Raw genomic sequence first — 19,018 nt, forward strand, 5'->3', positions numbered from 1 at the left:
ATGTTCATTTGGTTGACAAAGGGTGGCAAATATTCTTCCTTCGACAAGCATCGACAATTCCTTCCTCTTGACCATCCATTCAGACAAGACGTGCAGAACTTTACGAAAGATGTAATTGTCGAAGGCTCAGCACCACCTAAGATGACCGGTGCCGCGGTTCGTGCTCAGTTAGACGCTCTCGAGGCCAATGCCCAAGGAGATGGATTTCTGGGATATGGTGAGCAACACGCCTGGACTCACAAGCCATGCTTGTGGAATCTCCCCTACTTCGATGATCTCCTTCTTCCACATAACATTGATGTATGCACACTGAAAAGAATGTTGCTGAGGCCATTTTTGGCACAATCATTGACATTCCTAAGAAGACGAAGGATAACGTTAAGGCTAGAGTCGATCAAACGAGATTATGCAATAGACCAAAGCTAGACATGGCCCCTCCCAGAGGCGGGAAATCGTGGACGAAGCCAAAGGCCAATTTCGTTCTTACAAGGGCCCAAAGGAGGGAAGTACTTGAGTGGTTCCAAACCTTGATGTTCCCTGATGGGTATGCAGCGAATCTGAAGAGGGGAGTGAATTTAGCTACTTTGCGAATCAAAGGGCTCAAGAGTCATGACTATCACATATGGCTTGAGCGGCTATTGCCGGTGATGATTCGAGGCTATGTCCCCGAGGATGTTTGGCTAGTGCTTGCGGAGTTGAGCAATTTCTTCCACCAGCTTTGTGCTAAAGAGTTATCTCATACCGTGGTAGCAGACATGGAAAGACTGGCGCCTGTGTTGCTCTGCAAGTTGGAGAAGATCTTTCCACCCGGCTTCTTTAATCCGATGCAACATATGATTTTGCACCTCCCGTATGAGGCACGAATGGGGGGCCCGTGCAGGGCCGTTGGTGCTACTCAATTGAGAGATTCTAAAAGATTCTTTGAAATAAATGTAAAAATAAATGCAAAATTGAAGCATCCATAGCCGAGGCATACATCCTGGAGGAGGTGTCAAACTTCACAACAAAATACTATGCTGACAATCTTCCCAGTGTGCATAATCCACCCCCTCGTTACAATGCTGGCAACCCCGAAGATAAATCAAAGCTTAGCATTTTTAGAGGGCAACTTGGCAGTGCAAGTGGTGCGACTAACAAGACCTTGCAACATGAAGAGTGGCGCACTATTATGTTGTATGTCTTGACCAACCTATCCGAAGTGGAGCCGTACATGCAGTAAGTGCTCAATACATTATTTCTCAACTAGTCACAAGTTTGTGTCCAACTTCGCTTCTTCTCATTGCTATAGGGAATTCAATGAGCAATTCTGGCATGAATCAAGGGAACCTACCCTCGAGGAAGCTTCGGCCCTTCTTAGAGATGGTGTGGGAAATGACATGCCCGATTTCATTTCTTGGTTCAAACAGAAAGTACTTTCTAACTTGGCTATTACACCAACTTGATTTCATTTCTAACTTGATTTCATTTCTTACATGCGACTAATACACCAAGCTATCCTGCTTAAACTTGTAGGGAACAACCGACGAGTCTATGAGTGCCGACTTGAGACAAGTTGTTGATGGTTGTGCCTATAGGGTCAGGTCATTTAAGGCTTACGACGTGAATGGATATCGCTTCCACACAGCAAGCCACGAGCAGAGTCGGCCCAATCGTAGAACAACAAATACCGGAGTTTTTACTCCAGGCTTAGATGGGGCTGAGTACTACGGAAGAATTGAAGAAATATATGAATTGAATTTTGATGGGAGCAAACATCTGAATCCCGTCATATTCAAATGCCATTGGTTCGATCCAGAAGTAGTGAGACAGACCCCTAATCTTGGGCTAGTCGAAATTCGACAATCAACCGTCTTACCAGGAGACGATGTCTATATTGTGGCTCAACAGGCCACGCAAGTTTATTATCTCTCATACCCGTGCAAAACCGTTGAGCGTCTTAAGGGTTGGGATGTTGTGTACAAGGTACCGCCACACGGTAAACTACCAGTCCAAAACAATGAAGATTACAACATAGACCCCAACACATATGATGGAGAATTCTTTCAAGAAGATGGCCTCGCAGGGAATTTTGAGATCGACTTGACGGAAGCTCAGGGCATGGAAGTAGACAATGAAACTGGTGCTGACGAGGACAAAGAAGACGAGGTTGAGAATGCGAGGGACTTGGAATTAATTGAGCGGTTACATTTAGGCAATGACGGTGATGACGGCATTCCTCCTCCCGAGCATCAGGATGATTATTTCAATACGCGTGATAGTGATGATGAGACTTATGATCCAGCTGATCCCGATGATGATGATTATTTCTAATAACTCTATGTTTATTTCTAATAACTGTATGATTTATTCTTTCTCATAGCATGTTTTTTTTAGTATGCTTCATTTATTTACATCAAGTTGTAACATCCGTACTAATTGGTTTACTCGTTCTCATAGCATGGGTTTTTTTAGTATGCTTCATCTATTTAGATCAAGTTGTATCATCCGTATTAATTGGTTTACTCTTTCTCATAGCAGGTGATTGAAGCATGGTGGGCGGTATGAGGAAGTTAACGTCGCTATACAAAAAGCGATGAGGAAAGCCACGGATGCAGGTGACGGGTCCGGAAAGAGACCCCGGGGAAGACCTCCAGGAAGGCCGAGAGGCGAAGGCAGGGGTGGAGGAGGTGCTTCTATACCTGCTGTTGAGGAGGAGACTCAGTCGCCTCTAGGTGCGGCTGAGTCTGAGTCTGACTCGCCTATACCTACGGCTGCGACTCAGTCTGGGGATGAGGAGGAGCAGGTAGACCAGGGGGGTAGCTCTAGCTCTACTTCTTCTTGTGTGTGGCTGCGTGGTCCTTCTAGCCTCCCGAGGCGACCGGTGCCAATGGCTAGACGCCCGCTCATTCGACCAGATGGAGAGAAGTAAATGGCTCTCTCTACTCTCACTATATTTTTTGCCTTTGCATCTTCAATATTTCAACACATACTAATAATTTGCCTTTACACTTGTGCAGGAACTGGCTGAAGGTTGGAGAGGGTGACCACTCACGCCATGTAAACGGCATCCTTGGACTTTTGATCAAGGAGAAGTTCCCTGGCATGGTTACTTTGGGCGGAGTAACCGAGTCGGCATACACATGGGCCCACTATGCAGCCGCGCCGGACGCCTATGACCGGGAGGGAAGGGTGTTTCCCAATAGAGCCGAGCGGGTGAAGGCCGAGCTGTGGGTAAGTTTCTTTCGCACTACATTAGTCAATACTAATCGCATGGAAATTATTTAACTAATGACTGGATCTATCGCATCTATATGCAGGATTTTTTTTAGATGCGAGCCGGGCTTGGAGGCTAGGGCAGCTGCTGTCGTCGACAAAGCTGCCAAGAAGCTTGTTAAGGATATGCACTATGAGGTGCGCATCCAGGCCGTGATCAAATTTCACGCGGAACACCTTGGAGCGAAGGTGACAAAAAAAGACGCTAGGACCATATTTCTGACCCGGGAGCAATACCTGCAGGTAAAGTACATTAAAGCTTATTATTCCTTAGATTACTAACACTTAATTTCTTCTTCTTATATATCATGTACTTGATTATTTAGGTGCCTCCGGGGTGGTGCGCCGGAGACCTTCCGTGCTGGGCGGTGATCGTGGACAAGTGGTGCGCTCCCGAGTGGGAGGACAGTCACAATGCTTGCCGGGAAAGGCGATTGTTGATGCCTGGCGCGCCACACCATCAAGGCAACCTCAGCCTGACTGGTTTCGCGGCTAGATGGGTATGCAATAGCATCTGTTGTTCCCAAGCTCAATTCTCCTTAATTTCTGTGCGGACGCCCCCTTTATGAATGTTATTGCTTTTCTGTTGCAGTCGGCAAAAAATGATGGTCAGCCTCTCTCCCAGTTCAAGGCTTATGCTTTGGCCCATAAGTCAAAGGCGATGCACGGGGTTGCTTATGACCCGAATGACCCGGCCTCAGCGTACACCAACGAGAACGTCAAGGCTCGCCTGGATGGATACACATCGATGGCAAAGGAGGTCCACGGCCCAGACTTTGATCCGAGCGAGCATGATCTTGATGGGGAAGTGGTTATGAGGGCGGGAGGAGGCAAGAAACATGGCCAGTTCTGGATTGGCGATGGCACACTCGATACGGCCACCACTCCCTCTCTCTCTCAACTTAGAGCTCAGAGCACGAGCTCAGGTCCGGGTATACGCCCTCGCCAGAGCCTACACGGATTGCGATGAACGAAATCCAGGTTAGTTCTATTTCATTCATCCTACACGATCTTTACATGCTTTGCATTGGAACGATGATGAGATTGCGCTGACATACTGTAGGCCCAGCTGGATGAAGAAAGGAGGCTCCGGCATGAATTAGAGAGAACGTTCGAGGAGAGGCTAGTGGCAGAACGATCCCAGTGGTATGCGATGATGACGCCCCTTTATGCTGCAATGGGCCAAACTCCGCCACCGATGCCACCGCCTTCTCGTCCACTTGCTCCACAGGCTCCATACACTCCTGTGAGTTAGTTTATAACCTTGTAATCACCATTATTGCCATTCCTACATCCATAGAGTGTTGTGCTAACTATCTCCTCCTTTGTGCAGTATCCATCAGAGGGATCGAATACGCCTGGAGCTGGAGGTTCGCACTTTGGTACTCCACCTCACTTTGGTTTGTTCTCCTCACTTTGAAAACTTACTTTTGTAACCCCATATCCATACTTACCATTTCTGTTTACTTTCAAATGCATACTTCTTAATTAGCGTTTCTGCTCCTTAATTGATGCAGGTTAAGGTGGTAATCAAGTGTTGAGTCCGTTACGGCCTGCTATATTTTCTTTTTGTTTGGACTATATTTTGCTATCTTGTCATGACAATTTGTCATGTTTGTGTCACTTGCGATAGTTTATGCGCTGTTTGTGACATATGTGATGTTTATGCGACGGTTTATGTGATGTTTGTGTAATATGCGATGTTTATGTGATGTTTATGTAATATGCGATGTTTATGTGAAGGTGGTAATCTGTGAAATATATACAAATTGTTTTGAATTGCAGCGACAGTTTTGAATCTGGTATGGATCAATTGTCGATCTGGTAAATAACAGTTTGCCGAGTGTAACACTCGGCAAACACGGCTATGCCGAGTGTTACACTCAGCAAACCGGACACGTGTCGCAAGGCTGTTCAATCTGGCATTTTGGATGCCAGTTTGCCGAGTGTGCTCCAATACACTCGGCAAAGAGTGCCACATGTCGCCAAACTGTGGTATCTGGGCACTATTCTGTGCTCACTTTGCCGAGTGCCCTCCAATACACTCGGCAAACGTGCCGTGATTTGCCGAGTGTATTCGACGGACACTCGGTAAAGTCGGCAAACTGCCCAAAAAAAGGGACGATGTGCGAGCGTCACGTGTCCTCTATCCCTTAGGCACTCGGCAAAGAGACGGTTAAAGCTCTGCCGCCGTTAGGTCGTTTTTTTTTGCCGAGTGTCGTATTTGGCTCTCGGCAAACATCTGTTTGCCGGCACTGTGTATGCCGACAGTGCTTTGCCGAGTGTTACACTCGGTAAACACGTTGCCGAGTGAGTCTCAAAATCCGGTAGTGTAAGTGAGATTGATCAGTTTCTTAGACAAATCTCGACACTAACCAATATTTTTCACACATAGTGGGTCGCATAAAAGAATTTTGAGAGTTAGTTTCACCTCATTTGCATTTGTATTAATTTTCCTACGGATTTTACAAGATTCAACAATTAAATGCTAAATCTCTTTCTAACACGGTTTGAGATTAGATATTTTACTGTGATTTTCACACTTAAATTAGTGGGAATAAGAGGAAACAAGAAAAGCATTAGAGCCTCACGAAAGCAAGTGCTGTTCTCGGAGGTAGAACTCAACAAAGATGAAAAAAAGCACGTGTGCATCGACTTGCTCCTTCTCTTTGCTCGGCGTTGGTCCTCCCTTCTTGTGTGGCTGCTACTCGAGACTCCTTGATCTTTCTGTAGTTGCAGAGGCTCCTCCTTACCTTCCTACTAGCAGTGAAGGCCTCCAAGGAATACATTATTCTTGAGCAAGGGAAATGCATAACAATAAGAAGAAATAGGATGAGTTCTTGCTGTAGAAATTCCCTTCAAGAAGGGGTGATAAAAATGGATTGAAACTCACCCAAATCTTTATGCATGTGAATACCGCTTGGATTGATGGAAAGATAAGCAAGTGGGGAAGCTAATCCTTCTATCCAAGGCTGCAAATGGATCCAAGTTACGAAAACAAGGAGAAAACAAGATCAGCTCCTTGCTATCCAAATAGAGGGCAGCGAAGAGAAATTAAGCCAAGAACCATAGCAAACCTTTGTGCATGTGCTTACCATGGCTATGGATGGATAGTTGAGCTAAGCTTTCCAATAGAGAATCACGCTCTAGGTGAATCTTGGATCTTGGTAGGGATTAGAAGGAGTGAAGTGAGAGGATGTGCTAAAATGGTTGCAGCTTGCTGCTGCTGTTTGCACCAAGTGGGAGAGGTGGGGGAAATGAGGGAGATTGCTGGGTTGGTAAGGTGGAGAGGAGACTTTAAGTGGTGCCCTTGCTCACTGACATGTGGGGCAATGTCCCTTGCATCATAGAGAGGATAAGTGTGAGAAATTAAGTGGAAAAAGAGTGGAAAAAGTAGCAGCTGTGGCTGCCGCCCTATTCACCCAATTGGATCAAAGGCCCCCATGTCATTGACATTTGGTAAGAGAGCTTTTGGTGCAGGTAAAGTGGACTTCTCATAATTTCAGAAATTACATACATCTATGGTAATTTAGATAACACTTATGCATATTATTGGTAATGTAATGCCTAGCATAATTACTTTGTGTCAGCTCGAGCTGTCAGCTCCAGCTACATATACACTAGATATAATGTCTTATGTTACTAATTACATGTTCCATCCATGGTTTACATTCACAGTAGAAGCGTTGTTTTCTTGGTATCATTTACATAGCGAATCAATAGTTTACGTAAGATGAGTCCTCTGTACATGTGAAGGTTTACATGTCGAACAAATGGTTTATGTGTGATGAGTCCGCTGCATATGTCAACGGTGTACATGATGCTTATACATGCTTAATGATATGAAATGCAAAAATTGGTCTGTGACACCAAAGCACGTGAGGCCTTTTTTTATGAGACATAGCTTCAAATTGTTCTGCGTGGGATCCCTGATGAAAGATAGCGGTCGGGACGAGCAGTCAGCTTGACCAACCAGCCAGCTGCGCGCAGCCAAGGAAGCATGAAAACCATTGGGAAGGAAAATATGTACTGAGCACACGAGCCGTGTCTCCTGGAGCGGTCTCATCTTCGGCGTTTCACGAGGCCTCTGCCTTCTCGCGGTAAGCACGCACGGGCGACGAAGCAACACCCTGAAAGCAGGTCCCAGAATATGCAGCAAGGGCAAGATCTGATAGAGGCAGCGTTACAATAGCAGACGCGCACGCATGCGTGCCCTGAGTTGTGATCATTGCCCCTCGGGTCATCTAGGCGGAGGACTCGTTGCAGCACTGCAGGAAACCGGTCGATCCGCCGCAGAGCTGCGCCTCGCTTCGTGTTGGAGACGAAGGGAACAAAGCGTGATGCGCCTTCTCCGAGAATTTCAATCTGCTCAAATCCCTTTGACTGCTGAGGAAACAAGTAGAAGCCATACCCCCTATCCTTTGTTTCGATTACTGGGCAATTACTTCATGTTTCCTCGGAATTACAAGGGATTGAGTTGAGCCGAATCCCTTAGAAGTGGCCAAGGATACTTTGTTGGAATCACTCCTCACTCTCTAGGTGTTTATCACAAACACACTAGCCTTTTGGTGGCTCACTCACACACGCAAGAATACAGCAGCACAAGTAAGTCTTTTTTTTTTTTAACGCAAGCCACACAGCTCTCGTCGTTTTCATTCATATATATAAACTGAAGTACATGCAAAAGGATAACTGCCGGCCAGTCCACACGTAGACTGCGCCATACTCTCCTAAACTAATGCAACGTGCAGATGACATGCAAGCCTATCCGGCCTATTCTCCTGCCACGAAATCTCTTCACGGCCTTGACCAGGACTAGAGCACTTCATGCCCATTTACACACACTTACATGCAAACGTGTCTTCCAGTGGAAACGGTCTACCACACAACTGATTCCACGCAGCTAGTAATCGCTACTGCCGCCAGGTTAGTTTGTAGACGAACTCTTGATGCAGCGGCCTTTGCACGTCGCAGATAGTGGCACCTCCCTTGACCGTATCGCACGGTTCACGACACGTACCTATCACACATACTGCCGTGTATTCTCGCCGGTGCCGCTCACTACTACCATATGCAAAGCCTATACAGATAGTTTGCTACATGCACATGAACAAAATAACATGCATATGCACTAATGACAAGATTATTGCTAACAATTACCCCCCTAATCTTGGCATGTCTTCACACTCGATCAACTTCAGAGGAGAGCAGGTTCATCGCTGGTGTAGCCTTGTGCGAGTAGGGCTTTCTCCTCCTTTTCTTTCTTAGGACACTCCCAAGCATAATGTCCATAATCTTGACAGTTGTAGCATTTTACCTTGCTCTTGTCTTTGCGCCCTTCGCGGCTACCTTGGGCACGGTCTCGACCTCTTGCCATGAGGAGCTGATGCTCTTCAGATCGGACCTCCCGTCCCTTGAGCAGCTCTTCATGGGCCTTCAATGATCCAATGGCCTCCTCCATGGCCATATTGTTGATGTCCCCGAACAGCACCATCGCCGATGCAGCATTGATGAATTTTGTGGAGACGGATCGCAGCAGCTTCTTCACGACATACTTCTCCTCCACCGCATCTCCGAGCTCACGGATACGCCCAACTAGCGTCATGAACTTCTCAGCGAAATCATCAACAGATTCCGCATCACTCATCTTGAGGTTATCAAGATTAGCTCGCAAGGACCGGACCCTTGCCTCCCGGACACGCTCAACGCCCACATGCATGGAGCGCAACGCCTCCCACACATCATAGGCGGTCTCCTTCTTCGAAACTCGCAGCAGCGTCTCGTCGTCGACTGACTGGGAGATGATCGACAAGGCCAGCTGGTCCTTGACCTCGTTGACAACCTCGGTTGATGGCGCCTTCCCACGATCAATAGCACCCCATGCGCCGTTGGCTCGCAGTAGGAACCTCATCCTCATCGCCCACGCCGCGTAGTTCGTCCTTATCAGCATCGGGAACGGAAGCCTCCCCACCGTTGCCGCCGTCGCCGTCGAGTTGCCCAAACCACTGCTTACAATGGCTTTGCTCGATGACGAATCGTCGCGTGGCATCATTTTCCTCGACGTGGCTCTGGATACCAATTGTTGGAATCACTCCTCACTCTCTAGGTGTTTATCACAAACACACTAGCCTTTTGGTGGCTCACTCACACACGCAAGAATACAGCAGCACAAGTAAGTCTTTTTTTTTGTTAACGCAAGCCACACAGCTCTCGTCATTTTCATTCATATATATAAACTGAAGTACATGCAAAAGGATAACTGTCGGTCAGTCCACACGTAGACTGCGCCATACTCTCCTAAACTAATGCAACGTGCAGATGACATGCAAGCCTATCCGGCCTATTCTCCTGCCACGAAATCTCTTCACGGCCTTGACCAGGACTAGAGCACTTCATGCCCATTTACTCACACTTACATGCAAACGTGTCTTCCAGTGGAAACGGTCTACCACACAACTGATTCCACGCAGCTAGTAATCGCTACTGCCGCCAGGTTAGTTTGTAGACGAACACTTGATGCAGCGGCCTTTGCACGTCGCAGATAGTGGCACCTCCCTTGACCGTATCGCACGGTTCACGACACGTACCTATCACACATACTGCCGTGTATTCTCGCTGGTGCCACTCACTACTACCATATGCAAAGCCTATACAGATAGTTTGCTACATGCACATGAACAAAATAACATGCATATGCACTAATGACAAGATTATTGCTAACATACTTTTGAACAAATGATAGCCAACCTATCCGACGCAGTTGCCGCTGCCAGATGCACCACATGGGCATAAACTGAAAATAGTGGTTGAGTCAACTCCTTCAAAGAAGGCTGCAGGTGAGTTGACACCGTCGAAATCCTACCAGCAGATAGAATCATTATCTATCTGTGGAACTGGGTTTGTCGATTGAAGGATGCAAATCCACCTTTCTAACCATTTTAACTTATAGGTGCTCAACACAAATTTTTGCATGGGAAATTGACTACTGGAAGCTGATCTTCCTTGAACACTGAATGGGAGACAGTGAGCCCTTGTCGAAGTTTGTACAATCCTAACGCTTCCATTTCTGGATTTCTCGAACACTAGAAGATCTTGTTCTGAATGTTATAGGAAAACTTCCCCATCATCCGCGTACAGAAAAAATCTGTGCCGAATCTCCGAACCCTCAAGGCTGGACAATCTGCTAAAACTATTTGCTTTGGAGATCGTGTGCATTGCCAACAATAGACTATTGCAATGACGAGGAATGCGGGCGCCACGATCGGCGGGGATGCAGCTCCTACCTGCGAGGACGTGGACTGCGATGGACTAAATCTGGTTGAGCAATGGAGTGTCCCGTTTCTATTACCGTTACAAGCACAACCAAACAAATTCAGGTTTTAGCCATTCCCTTAGCAATCCTATTGTTTCCTGATTATGTTTGCCTTTGCATTACAGATTTGAAACCAAACACCACCTTAGTAAAACTGCCACATCATCTGCGTGCAGAAAATATCCTGTGGAATATTCTCTGAACCCGCAAAGCGGGACAGTATGCCAAGTTCCAATATCATTTGGTTTGGAAATCGGGTGATTGAGTACATCAATTGCAATGAGAAAAGGCATTGACGAAAGAGGATCATACTGTTATAGCCCCTTAGAATGAACAATCTCCCGTTATGAATGAAGTGTTAGTTTTCAACAGATGGATGACAGTAAGGTCCTACGTAGAGATCGATGACATCTTAATAGGAGTGACTTAGGACACTTAAAAATCTAAATGGCTCTAAAAACTTTACAGCATAAACCTTTATCAATTTCTATCTAAATATGATCTAAATTTATCTAATGTGTCTACTCCACTGTTAAAAAAGATTACAACTTATCTAAAAAGATAAATTGTATGTAAGTAAATACTAAAATGTAAACATGCTAGAGAGAACAAATTCAGTATAGGGGATTTTTATCATATAGTATCGATGACATAAACACCACTCTTAATTCACGTTGGAGCTCCACCAAGAATATACTCCCATTGCTAAGACTCTTCTGGTCACGATTCTTAAGTTACTAAGCCACAAAGGCAAGAATCACACCAAATCTCTCTTCTGATCACTTGCCGTCATTTTCACTTCGAAGCTTAAGCCACCAAGGCAAGGGTCTTCGTGTCCCTACACAAGCTTCTTGCCGTCGCTCCATACCAAGTTGGAGGGTCAACAAGCTTAAGCCACCAATAGCCCAAGGTGCCGGTGGGTCACTAAGACTCTAAGGTACCGACATACCACTTGATATAATGTAGGATCACTCCTTGATCCCTTCTCTAAGTAGCAACACCTAGCAACAACACTCTCTAGGCCTATTAGCACTAATCATTTTCTAATATTATGCTTAATTATCTTGGATGATCACTTTAAGTACTTTGGTGGCTTTAATATTCTCTCAAGTGTATATAAGCTTCCTTTGGACTCCAACACACTGCCACATCTTCAAATGACCGAGTGAAGGGGTATTTATAGCCTCAACCCCGCGGACTAGTCGTTGCCCAAACGGCTCAACTTTACTGTATACGTTAGATGATCTGGTATAAGCATCATTGTACTCACCGAATCATCCGACGTGTACATCCTTCAATAACTAGCCGTTGGAACCATACTCAAATCTTGTGTGAACATCGGATGTTCCGGTGTGTTCACTAGTTCCATCACTGGAACATCCGACGTGTACACTACTTCTGCCAACCGAGCCACTTTCTTCTCTGCACAAAATACTCTGGTGTGTATATCATCAGTGCGCCAGATCGTCTGGTGTGTTGATCTTCACTCTTCAACATTTGCAACATCCTCTGCAAGAAATACTCCGGCGTATTCAACTCCATATTGCCAGACCATCTGACGTGTATAGTTTTTCTCCCCATTGTCAAAAACACTCCAGGGAGTACTGGCTTCATGCGTCTGATCTTCCGGCATGTATAGTTGCCATGAGCTGAAATGCTCTAGCGTGTACAATCTCCTCTGCGCCAGGCCTTCCGGCATGTACACTTTCTCTAGGATTCCTCCAATTTGATCAATCTTCATCCTTGCTTTGGTGGCTTCTTCATGTATTGCATCCATGAGACCTACTAAATCATATACTTGACAAACCTATTAGTCTTATTGACTATGTTGTTATTAATCACCAAAATCATATGCATGCCTTAAATATGGTCGCTACAATCTCTCCAAGGGCATGTTTGCTACAATCTCTCTCTTTTGGTGATCGATGACTACACAACCAAATAAAGTAGTAAATAGATAGTACCAAAAGTAAATGACACAAAAAATGAACAATACTATACCTCTTTGTTTGGATGCATGGTAAGAACAACATGTCAAAGATTAGTTCCCGACAATATATCCGTAAATTGACTGGGTACCTTCAAGTGTATGGATTAATCACAAGGCGAGACAAACAATGTATACAGGTTCGGGCCTCCGATTGGAGTAATACCCTACGTCCTGTGGGGGTGTTGCTGCCGTGTATTGATGATCTCGAGTACAAGAAAGGTGGCTAAGACTATTACAAGGAGTTGATTGGATTTAATCTATCCTAGGGCTAAAGTTGTCGAGTAACTCCTCTGTCGATGCTTCCCCCCCCCCCTCTCTCTCTCTCTCTCTCGTGTGTTTTGCCGTGTCTTTCGTGTTGTTGTCTTGTTCGTTGTTCTCCCCCAAGCCTTTTCTCCTTATATAGGGGTGAGGTACCGACTCCTATCCAGTCGTAGTCGATAGGGAGTTGTCTTCCTTGATGTCCAAGTAGATAGATCTATTTTGAATACAAGTCGTATCAGGTTGGGTAACTAATCTAAACCTTCTTGGTATGTACTTCCTTGACTTCGGGTGTATCAGGTACAGCTGATTCGGTTCCGTGATATCTAGAGTTACCAAATATGCGTCGTATATACCCCGTCTGCATATGATGTACTCCTTATGCGCATATACCCCATAATTAGATATTCAACAGTAGCTCCCTAACTCTACCCCGAAGGAGAGGTTTCCATAAGCACCCACTCGAGTACTGCTAAGTTTAAGCTTGGTCAAGTAAAGTGGATTAGGCTCATAGTCGAAACAATTGAGTATAGATGGATCCTTCCTCGAATATCGAGTGGAAGCTCAGTCGGGTCGAGTGCCTTGTGGCTAACCTCACTCGAGACTTGAAGAAAAAGATTTAAAGAACTCAACTGATCGACACCCGACTCCGAGTAGAGTTAAAGAAACCTTTCAAAATTTGAAACCGCGGGTATAGGCGCATTTAATGCGGGCAAAAGGGCGTGCAGAGATTCACACGGTCGTCATCGCTCCTCCTTTCTCACCGGTCGAAGCATTGTAAATGTGGGAGTGGTTGAAGAGGCGGTAATTTTTTGGTTATTTACCCATAAGACCCGGACTTGCAGCCGCCATTCCTCGTCATTGCCACTAGTCTTCTTGCACAAGCCTCTCAGCTTTCTTTCCGCCTCTGCACGCACCACCGCTAGAAAGAAATTTAGATCCATGGATCCCAGCTCTTCCTCGATGATCCCGACTTCCTCCTCGCCGGGAAGCGGTCGGACGCAGCAGCCGCCGGCGCCTCGCCCGATCAGTATGATGAGACGAGGTTCATGATTGAGGCTGGACACCCTCAGCTATGCAAGAATCTTGACTGGCGGAACTTGAAGCAGAAGGAGTGGTGCCACCGCGCAGCCTGGTCGAATAGAGGACCTCTTCTGGTGAGAGATTTCCTTCCTGCAAGATCGAGCATGAGTTTATATTTTTTGAGTCTTTCTTCCGTTGTAGTTTTAACATCCCTCCTTCCAAGTTTCTTCTCAATGTGCTCGATTGATATTAGATTGAACTCCACCACCTGAACCCCAATTCGGACACCATGTTGAGTGTTTTTGTTCATTTTTGTGAGGCTTTCCTTGGCATCGAGCCAAGTTTGAATCTTTTTTAGTATTTTTATAAACTAAAGAGGATTACCGAAAATAAATATGTCGGGGGATGCAGTTTCTAGTTGAGGAGTGGAATGAAAAACTCCTATATCTTGATTTCCCTAACTTCCTCTTGGTCGAAGGATTGGAAGAAACTTTGGTTTTACGTCTCCAATCCTGACCTGATTGGTTTTACTTTAGTGTATAGAGGTCTTTTCCCGTCCAAAATCTTTCTTGGATGCAAGAGCATCAAGATTCCGACCACAACACCTACTTCGCTAACAGGATTGGCATGCAAAGGAAATTTGGCCTAACTGGGTGGCATGTAGCTAGAGACTTTATTAGTAAGAGATTGAGTCCCTTTAAGGCGCAAACGTGCCTGGCTTGAGAGTACAGTGGGGATGAGGATGCTTCCAGGGATGCGATCGGATGTAAGGCTTAGTTAGCACTTTGCCTTTTTCGTTTCACTATGATCTTCAAGCTTCGTCGAGTAAACATTTCTTCTCTTTTTCAGCCATGCCTGCACAGGATGTCACTGCCCGATTGAACAAGCTTTTTTCTTCTAGCGCATGAGAGTGTGGCATTCCGCCTTACTCCTTAGCGAACCTCGACCAGACGTAAGGATTTTCTTAATGGAACAATAGGACCGGTTATTATCTATTTGATCTGACTTGTTTGTATGACTGCATGCTCCAGTCTTTCGTCAAGAACATATTCTTTCAAGCGAGGTCTTTGATCTCGACGGTGCCTCTTCCGCCAATGTCATCAACAAGGGGAAAGGATCGACCAATGAGGAGGTCGAGGGGTCTTTTCGATCAAAGAGGTCGTCCCCATCTTCTCACCTACTACCGAATCTGAGCCCTCTCAAGCGCAAGCGAAGGAGCCCTCAGGTATGCTGATTGAAGTTCTTGTTATCTTCTTATTTCCTTTCAAATTATCAAGTGGATACTTGAATGCATTCAGTTTGGATGAGTGGCCTTTTGTTAGGGAACGACGAGCGTACCAGCCCAATCGCCTCCTCGAGCAACCGCCACTCTCGATGACCCGGTCGAAAAGGTAACTCTTCTCGAGTTACCGATTTTCTTTCGGTCATTCTACTAATGAAGAATTTGCGTGGGTGGATATTTTAGGGGACGTCTGGCGTGTCCTCGCAATCGCTAACTCAAGGGACCGTCATGACTGATGACTCGACTAGAGAGGTAATTTCAATCGAATTATCGCTCTTTAGTCGGCCATACTTTCACTCGATAATGAATTCTTATGATCTGATTCTTTGCAGGCTACTGATGCCTTGGCTTTGCCTTGTCCATGTGTAATTCCTCCACCGGCTCCGCCTACCGGGCCAAGAACGAAGAAGGTGACCACAAAACGCTAAAGTCAAGCATCATTTCACACTTTCCAATTTCAAAGAGATTTGTCCTGGATCCTAATCTCGATTGGTCGATTGGTAGTCTTTTCTTTTCCTCTTCTCTTATTTTGTTGATTGCAGACTATCGATTGAGGCGCAAACCAAGGCTGCCAGCGTTTCGACCAGTCATTTAGGATGACTTCCTCAGTTGACTTGGCCTCGGCTCCAATTAGAGATCCTACCTCGAGCACGCCCGAAAAAATCCGTAGCTCAGGGGAAACGAAACTTCAATATCAATCCCGACCAATGATCCGTGGATGGCGATAAAGACTCTTATCATGTTACAAGCGCTTAGGTAGCTGCCGTTGAGGCCAACCACCACAAGAAGCTCGAAGTCAAGAGGGAGAAAATTGGACGTAAGTCTGTCCCTGATCACAAGTGAATGATTAGATTATTGGGTGACTAACAAAAAATTACTATTCAGTTTACCTTTTTCAGTCCTTGAGTCCTCCTGTAGCAACAAGGAAAAACTTCTTGCTGACGCAATGAAGAAGGTTCATGATGACGTCAAGTATTGGGAGAGACTCAGGAATCAAGTGAACACCGCTCAAGCTGAAAAGAAGGCGATGGTGTTTGAAAGGGATGCTGCCATCGCTCAGAGGTATGCTGCTGTCATGGTTCTTCAAGAGCTGAAAGAGCAGACCCTCGACCTTATGTCCCATGCAGCCTCTGCAAGCACCGCCACATTGCTAGGTATTCTCAAGAGCTATAACCCCACGATACCTCATTGGTGACAGTCGGGTTTAATTGCACTAGCGAGGAGGCCGCAAAACTTGTAGAAAGCGTCCAGCCAGTAGTTCCAGCTTTTGTCGAGGCATTGAGGCTTAGTTTTCCTAGTGACAATAGTGAGGGGAGTCCCTCAAACTGATGTTCCATCCTATTTTGGCACTTGTAAAACACTTTTTATGATCTGAGAATGCACACAGCAAGACTACACTTTGCCAATCTATTATGCTTTTGTCAGCTATTTCTTTATCGATGAAATAGGACTAGCATAAGTAGATGCAATAAATGATATGTTATCATCATTCTCAAGACCATATGATTACGCATCTGTCAACATCTGAAATCTTAACTACATAAGCCATTAGATTCACGGCCCTCGAGTACTCGAGAAGACCGTAATAGTGAGGAAAAGACTAATACAAAGCTAGAAAAATAAAAGGCATATCGAATTTTTTGCAAACTTTTATCAATTTGCGCATTCAATTAGCATACAAATATGAACTCGATAGAGAGCACACGCAAGGCAGACTAGTGTTGGTAATATGCCCTAGAGGCGATCGAGTTTGCGGATTGGATCTGCTAATGGGCTTTAATGTTGATTAAAGGACCATTAGGGTTTAGAGTCATAATGGGCTTTAATGTTGATTAAAGGCCCATTAGCGTGCTCTATATAAGAATAGGCAGGGGCCAAGGCGCAAGGGGTTCTTAGAAACCCCAGCCGCCTCCTATTCCCGAACTCCCTTCGAAACCCTAGCCGGGCGCGCGGTGCTAGCACACCGGCGCACGGCGATTCCATCCTTGTACGTGTGGATACCGTGGAGGCGCTGCTACTATTGCGGTGCTGATCTGCTCGGGAGTACTCGGGACGTACCCGCGAGTACTCGGAAGGTGCTCGGGACGTGCTCGGGACGAGGTTGACGATCGACTACTTGACGCGCACGACGTTGGATTGGTCTGCTCCAACTCTTCTTCCGCTGCACTGCTCGTCAAGTGGTAACGATTCATGATCCCCTACTCGCATGGCTTCCTGGTTGAACGCGGTAGAGAAAATTTATTTTGTGCTAGCGTAGCCTACCCGCAACCCTTCAGTGGTATCAGAGCCATCCTGCGTAGTTTTCGATCTGGATCAGTCACATATAGAAGATATGTGATAGAAATAGATTAGATCTATTGTTTTTGATCAGTTCATATGATGGATTGATCAATGCACGGTTGGTTAGGTGAATTAGAGATCGGATGAGATGCCAGTCGATGAAACCACATAGCCAAAAAGATTAGCTCGATCTCCCACCTGTTTTTGCGTGCGACTTGCCCCTACCGGCTGGAATCACCATCGTTTCTGGAAAAACCTCACGCGATGATCAATGGGATTGATCTAATGGAAATTGAGGCATTATGAATGACTCGGAATTGGCTCGATACGATCGATCCGATGAGATTTTCATAGCGATTTCATAGATGCGATCTATGTATTTCCGAGAGGTTTTCAGGGCGCTGCCCTGAAACCCGCGGGACCGCCGTTGCGTACACGCATAGATTGTTGTAATAACATGATCCCATCACGACATTAGAATTCGATTCTACGCTTAACTCGTTTTTGCAGAGAATGTTGTGACTGGTATGGCCTTGTGATATGTGATGCATGTGTGTAATTTTTCATGGCCTGCGTGTCATGGTTAATTGCAGCCCAAGGCTGTCATGTTATTGTATAACGGCCTGCGTGTCGACTTGTGATGCTTCTTCTCATGTAATTTATCTAGTGCTATTAGGTGTAATAGACTAGAACAAGATCATGGAGATTTGAAGCATGATGACCCGGAGGACAGGAACCGTGGCAATGAAGATCACCATGTGAAGGGGCCATACTATGTCACAGTTAATATGATTGCCTGTGATGTTTTTATGTTCCTGTCATACTATTCTTTCATGTTTTATATGTGGTGGATATGATTTTCATGATAGAGTAGTTTCCCTCAGAAAAATCAAGAGTAATTGATGCCCTTCCAATAGCTGCACCTACAAAGGTTTTGATCATTGTGTGGTAGGTCTGCCAAAGCAGGGTGCCATCATTTATCTTAACCAGTTAGAGTGGATGTCGGACATCCACACGCATAGTATTGGTTTACTTGATAAAGCTATCAAAACGGTTTTGGGCTTTGTGGCATGATGTTGGGCGCCGGGGCATTCGATGCCACCCAGCAAACAAGAGTCACATAGGGATGTGATTAGCAAGGCGTTGCTTACCTATGTCACTAAGTTTCTAGCAGTGATGCCAAAGCTCACTAGAACTTAGTTGAATATGGATCTTGATCCTCTATATGTTGTTAGAGGAAAAACACATATAGTGGAGTATCTTTTGTTAAATTGTTTAATAGAAGATTCACATAGGCATAGTGCTGAACCTGCATTTTCTGTTGTAGATCATGGCACCGGCCGCTAGTAACACTTCCAGTTTTAATTTGCGATCGATTCTTGAAAAAGAGAAGCTTTCTGGAACAAACTTTATTGATTGGTATAGAAATCTGAGAATTGTTCTCAAACAAGAGAAAAAGGAATATGTTCTAGAGGTCCCCTATCCTGATGAACCAGCTGATAATGCTCCTGCCGCGGATCGGAGGGCTTATGAGAAGCACACCAACGATTCACTGGATGTTAGCTGCCTCATGCTTGCCTGTATGTCCTCTGAGCTTCAGAAGCAATATGAGAACAGGGAT

General features: G+C 45.5%; 1 long non-coding RNA gene across 1 annotated transcript; it reads right to left on the reverse strand.

The window, feature by feature from the left end:
- Positions 1–5,672: 5,672 nt before the first annotated feature.
- On the reverse strand, positions 5,673–6,510 carry LOC133899526 (uncharacterized). The gene is made up of 3 exons (XR_009906368.1): positions 6,348–6,510; positions 6,146–6,224; positions 5,673–6,045 (listed from the first exon to the last, which is right to left on the reverse strand). It is a non-coding gene; the product is annotated as an uncharacterized LOC133899526 (long non-coding RNA).
- Positions 6,511–19,018: the final 12,508 nt, after the last annotated feature.

Source organism: Phragmites australis, chromosome 18, assembly GCF_958298935.1.
Source record: "Phragmites australis chromosome 18, lpPhrAust1.1, whole genome shotgun sequence".
NCBI classification, from domain to species: domain Eukaryota; kingdom Viridiplantae; phylum Streptophyta; class Magnoliopsida; order Poales; family Poaceae; genus Phragmites; species Phragmites australis.